This window comes from Lactuca virosa, chromosome 3 (genome assembly GCF_052849685.1).
Source record: "Lactuca virosa cultivar CGN04683 chromosome 3, Lactuca_virosa_CGN04683_v6, whole genome shotgun sequence".
NCBI lineage: Eukaryota > Viridiplantae > Streptophyta > Magnoliopsida > Asterales > Asteraceae > Lactuca > Lactuca virosa.
The window spans coordinates 354,638,603-354,643,956 of record NC_136428.1 but is presented as its reverse complement, the minus strand read 5'-3'; the positions used below and the strand labels follow the sequence as shown (position 1 = coordinate 354,643,956).

Sequence of the window (5,354 nt, the reverse complement as noted above, 5' to 3'; positions counted from 1 at the left end):
AAAATCACTCGATCTTTATTTCGAGTTTTTAGCTGTCTACTGTTATTCCGAAACTTAGAAAAATCGTAACTTCCTCATACGAAGTCAGATTTGGACATTCTTTTTATGAAAATTCTCGGTTTAACAAATAATACGACTTTTATTTAGATCACCAAGGGTAAAAAGTAGTTTATCAAAAACTCACTTTTTACGTCATTCGGCGACGTGCCGGTTGTGTCGCGGATCTTTGATTGTTCATAACTTCTTCGTTATAACTCGGATTTCGATGAGGTTTTCGCCTAAATGTTCCTAAAGAGATTATTTACAACTTTCAATGATAAAATTTTACTTATTTCAAATTTTATATTTTCGTTAAATTTCAACATTTGACATTAGATTGGAATCTCATAAAACTTCCAATATTTTTCGAGTGATTATAAACATAGTTTTACTTCATTCTTAGTAAAAACTATTTGTTAGAACTCAACGCTCAAATTCATATAGTATTTCATTATATTTTTCACTTTTAAAAATACATAACACGATAACTGAACGTTTATGTTACAAAAACACTTGAAAGTGGTAGAGAATTCTTTGAAGGTGGTATTATCCTATGAATTTTTAACAGATAATAATGTGTGTGAATATATGAACTATCATGAAATGTGTTTGCATAAACACTAGATTATATAAGGAATACTTACAACAATACTAAGAACTATCTTGAACATATCCTCCTGAAAATGTTTGAACTTGATTCTTGAGAGAAAAGTTAAGAGAGTTTGAAGATGTAAATGAGAATCCTTAAGGTGATTTCGACCATATATGTAGAAGGGGGGGTGAGGTTGAGGTGACATTTGCATTGGTATGTGTAATAATCACATTGGGAAAGTAATCCACCAATCAAGTGGCATGAATTATCTATATATTAAGGGGATTTCGACCAAGGCATCAACCAAAATCAAATGTGATTTCGACCAAGCAGCAACCGAAATCACATGTGATTTCGGTCTTAGCACAAACTGAGATCACCTTGGTGATTTCGATCATGGCTCAACCGAAATCACATGTGATTTCGGTCCTAGTGCAACCGAAATCCCCAGGATTTTGGGCTTTAATCCTTTGACCTTGTTGACCCGTTTCATTCTTTGCTGACTTGTTGACTTAGCTTGACCAAAAATTTACGGTTGTCACGGAAAATAGCCAACGCATTAGAAAAAACACCCACACCTAGTAAGAGGCAAGGCGAAGCAAAACAGAAACATAGCAAAACAAATTACAAATACCACAAAGGGAAAGATAATCAATTAATCCAATTACAAATCCCCAATTTACCTATGATTCGCCCAAAGGAAAACCAAATATATAATAATATTTAACTAATTGTGAGACTCATGTATTAAATGGGTTAATTTAAAAAAAAAAGTTAAATATAAAGATTTAAATATTTTTCTCTTTTAAATTTAAACAAATAATTTAAGTAAAAAAAAAACTAATTAACTTTAATTTGGAAATTTTAAAATTAGAAGGTAAATCTATTAATGAAATTGATATACATTTATTACTATATTTAATGCAATTATTAATTAAAATATTATGTGAAATTTTATAAAATTGTAAAATCCATTAGATTGACATGTGAAAAAAAATTAATTCAAATAACCACAAAATAACATTTAGCAAAATGAATAAGGGCGTGTTCGACAAAAGTAGCTGGTAGCGGGTGGCTTGTAGCGGGTAGCGGATAGCTTGTAGCTTGTAGCGTTTTGTTAAACGCTACATGAAGTAGCATTTGGATTTGGAGCGTTTTGTTTAAACTAAACGCTAAAAGCTTGTAGTGCCGAACGAGACTTTCTGTTTAAAACGGAGTGTTTTATCAAACGCTAGAAGCTAGAAGCTTTCAAACACTCCAAACCGCTCCGTGCCGAAAACGCCCTAAGAATTTGACATTTGACAAAAAAAAAAAAAAAAAAAAAAAAAAAAAAAAAAAACTTTTATTTATTAGAATATATTTCTCTTATCATTATAATTGTATTTTAAAACAAAATTCTTACAACTTTATGAAATTGTTACAAGTTTACAATACAAAAATAGAACATGAGAAACAAACTAATAATTACGTAGGCATGTTACGACATAAAAACAAAACAAGATGGTATCATTGGCGACCTTTATGAATCTTTTCATGATTCATAAAGCAAACATGCGTATCCAACAAAAGTACACCAGTTTCTTGATAGCTCGTAGTTGTATAACAGTTCCAAATCAAACAGGAACAGTTCGATGAGTTGTAGTCTGCTCCACTTCATCCTCCTCATTCTCACCCGACAGTTCTTCGAGCGATTTCCCATTTGGTTCAGGGACTAAAAACGTGAACACCATCCCAAAGAAGTTGACCACACCAAGAACGATGAGCGAATACCTGATTCCAATACCAGGTGGGTAACCGGCGTCGGTCTTCATAGGGTCGGAGCTCTGAGAAGCGTATAGAAATCCATAAGCACCAACTATCGCGCCTGCTTTACCGGCGGCTGCAGAGATACCGTGGCAAGTGGACCTGAGCCTAGCTGGAAAGATTTCAGCGGGAACGACGAAAGTGGTGGCGTTAGGACCAAAGTTAGCAAAGAAAAACGTCAATGAATACATGATGATGAAGCCGATACGGTTGTCGTGTAAGGTCCAGTGGTGGTAAGGAATGGCAAGAGCGAACATGAAAACTGTCATAAAGAAGAATCCCATGAGTTGGATTGCGAAACGACCGATGATATCGATAAATGCAACTGTGAACCAGTATCCGGGAACAGTACTGCAAAGTGCAATAAGAGTTTGAGCTCTAGCCACCCTGAAAACCTCTCCTATGGCGTTCATTTTTGCTGCCGGAGGGATCCATCCGATGGCAGTGAAGACGTCTTTTTGGAAAAGGTTTTGTGAGTAGAAAGCGATGTCAAGTAAGAACCAGGTACTGGTGGTTCCGAGTAAATGGAGTCCATGGCGACGGAGGAATTGTTTGGAAAACAATCCGAATGAGTTTCTCGTATCCTGAGAAATTACCTCCACCTTTTGCTCTTCGGCTTCAATATCAACTTGCAAAACTCGAGCCATATCTGATGCCGCTTGTTTAGCGTTTTTTGCAACTAGAGCAGTGTAACGTGCAGTTTCCGGCATCTTCATACGCCAGTAATAAGTCAACGCTGCTGGAATAGCACCAAACATGAGGATAATACGCCAGACGTAGTCGGCTTGCAAGGGTGTAGACAAAATAGCGTTCGTTGCATACGAAGGAGCACTAAATGCATGATCAAAAGAAGCCGACACAACTAAAGCTACAATCCCACTAGTCAAAATCCCAAACCCTTGCATGGCGAAAACAGCAGCGATAAACGCACCACGGGTCTTCTTGTTAGCATATTCCGACATAATCGTAGCAGAGAGAGGATAATCACCACCGATCCCAAACCCAAGCCAGAATCTGAAGAAACAAAGGCAAGCCATGACAGATCTCCGTTCCCTTCCAAACGAGAACCCAGAAGCGAGGGAGCATATAACCATGATAGCCAAGGTCATACCGTAGACTTTTTTCCGACCCATTTTGTCACCAAGCCACCCGAAGAAGAGTTGACCGGCTAAGGTTCCGACAAGAGCAACACCAGTGACCGAGGAGTTCACACCAGGGGGTAGAGTTCCGGGCTTCGCTGCACCTTCTACGTGGTAGTAGATACGACCAAGCAATTTGGTGCAAAGGGAAATTGCGAAGAGATCGTATGCATCGGTGAAGAAACCCATTCCGGCGATGACAATCGCCGTGAAATGGTATAACTGGGTTTTCGCTGTATCAAGTGCATTGAGCACTTGCAGTTGCTGTCGAGGCATGGCTGCTTCCTTCTTCCAAAGCTATACCTGCAATATATGAAAAGATATTTATATTTTAGAATAAGTATTTAGAATTGATGTATATTAATAAACAAGAAAACAGTTGTAGAAAACTATTAAATAAAATAAATTCTAATAATTGCAGGTTGTCAAAGATGTCGACTTATATTGATGTGACCGACGACTTTTGGGTAATTAAGTAAAAGTCATGTATGTATTTTAAAAACAGACAAATATAAATAAATAAAAACAAACCAATTTTGTTCCACATGCTGACTTCTTGGCAACCATACACACAATAATAGTAATTATAAAATAAAAGTTTAGGAAACAGACAAATATAAAAAATATAAATCAACCTATTTTGTTCCACATGCTGACTTCATGGCAAATGACAATCATACACGCGATAATAATAACTTATATGAATGAATATAATTGTGAATTTTAATAATAATAACAATACACTAATGTATTAAATAACTATAATAACTATTTATTTATTTCTTTTTTATTTTTTCTATGCATGGATATTTACATAACGATCATCGCAGCTAACATCTTATATGCAGAAAATATTATTATCGTTATTAGTTTTATTTATTTATTTCTCTTTTATTTTTTCTACCGGAGAGGTCTTCCAGGAAGCAACCTCATATTCTCCGGTGGGGCCTGCCTAACCATCGTAGCTCATTATCCTATTTGTATGAAACTAGTATTCGTGTTGTTGTAAAAAATAATGAAAAAAAAAATTGAAAAAAAAAAAACAGATGCTTTGAGTTGGGTAATACAAGTGTGTGTTTTAAGGTAACTTAAAAATCTTCGTTTAGATCTTACTTTACAAAGTATACGTAGACCACTAGAAATATGTTATTTGACGAGATAATATATACAAAAGACTTATCCATTATTGGGATGAGTGCAAACAAGTGATTACTTACTGCAATTTAATAGCCATATATGCGTGAAAAACTTTCGCGTTCGTAGACATGCAGAAACAAAGACATACTAGTTGCATAAAACAGTCTCAGAGTTATTCATGAAAGAGAGAGAGAGGGAGAGAGAGCATATACCTTCTGAAGATAGAGGGTAGCTCTGCAATTACTGTTTTAGAGATAGAATGAATTTGAAGGAAGAGAAGGATGTGAGAAGAAGCTGTGTTGAGTGATTGAGTAGATGGGGTATTTAAAGAAACAGCTAAGGCATAATAGAGCATATGCTCTCAAACAGTCAACGCTTCCATACTGCTTCTCTAATTATCCAAATCTCTCATCGGGTCAACTCACCCAGTTTGCTGCATTTCATTACAAAAATATAAAGGTATCCAAAACTTGCTCCCTGTCAAATAACAAAGCAGGTTTTTACAATAGATTTTAAGTTTTTCAGCTCCGGAAGCAAACAATATATTATTTTTATTTTCCAAATTTTAAATAATTTTTCGTTATGTTTGATTTTTCAAATTGAAACCGGTGAAGTATGTATTTGGCTTTAGTACTATAGAAAAT

At 35.5% G+C, this 5,354-nt stretch overlaps 1 pseudogene across 2 annotated transcripts; it reads right to left on the bottom strand.

Annotated features, from left to right (window-relative positions):
- Positions 1-1,957: 1,957 nt before the first annotated feature.
- LOC145167574 (low affinity inorganic phosphate transporter 1 pseudogene) lies at positions 1,958-5,046 on the bottom strand (annotated as a pseudogene). 2 transcript variants are annotated; one of them, XR_013741237.1, is made up of 2 exons: positions 4,923-5,046; positions 1,958-3,876 (listed from the first exon to the last, which is right to left on the bottom strand). The product of XR_013741237.1 is annotated as a low affinity inorganic phosphate transporter 1 pseudogene, transcript variant X1 (transcript). The 2 variants fall into 2 exon arrangements; XR_013741238.1 differs by lacking the exon at positions 4,923-5,046 and adding an exon at positions 4,791-4,914.
- Positions 5,047-5,354: the final 308 nt, after the last annotated feature.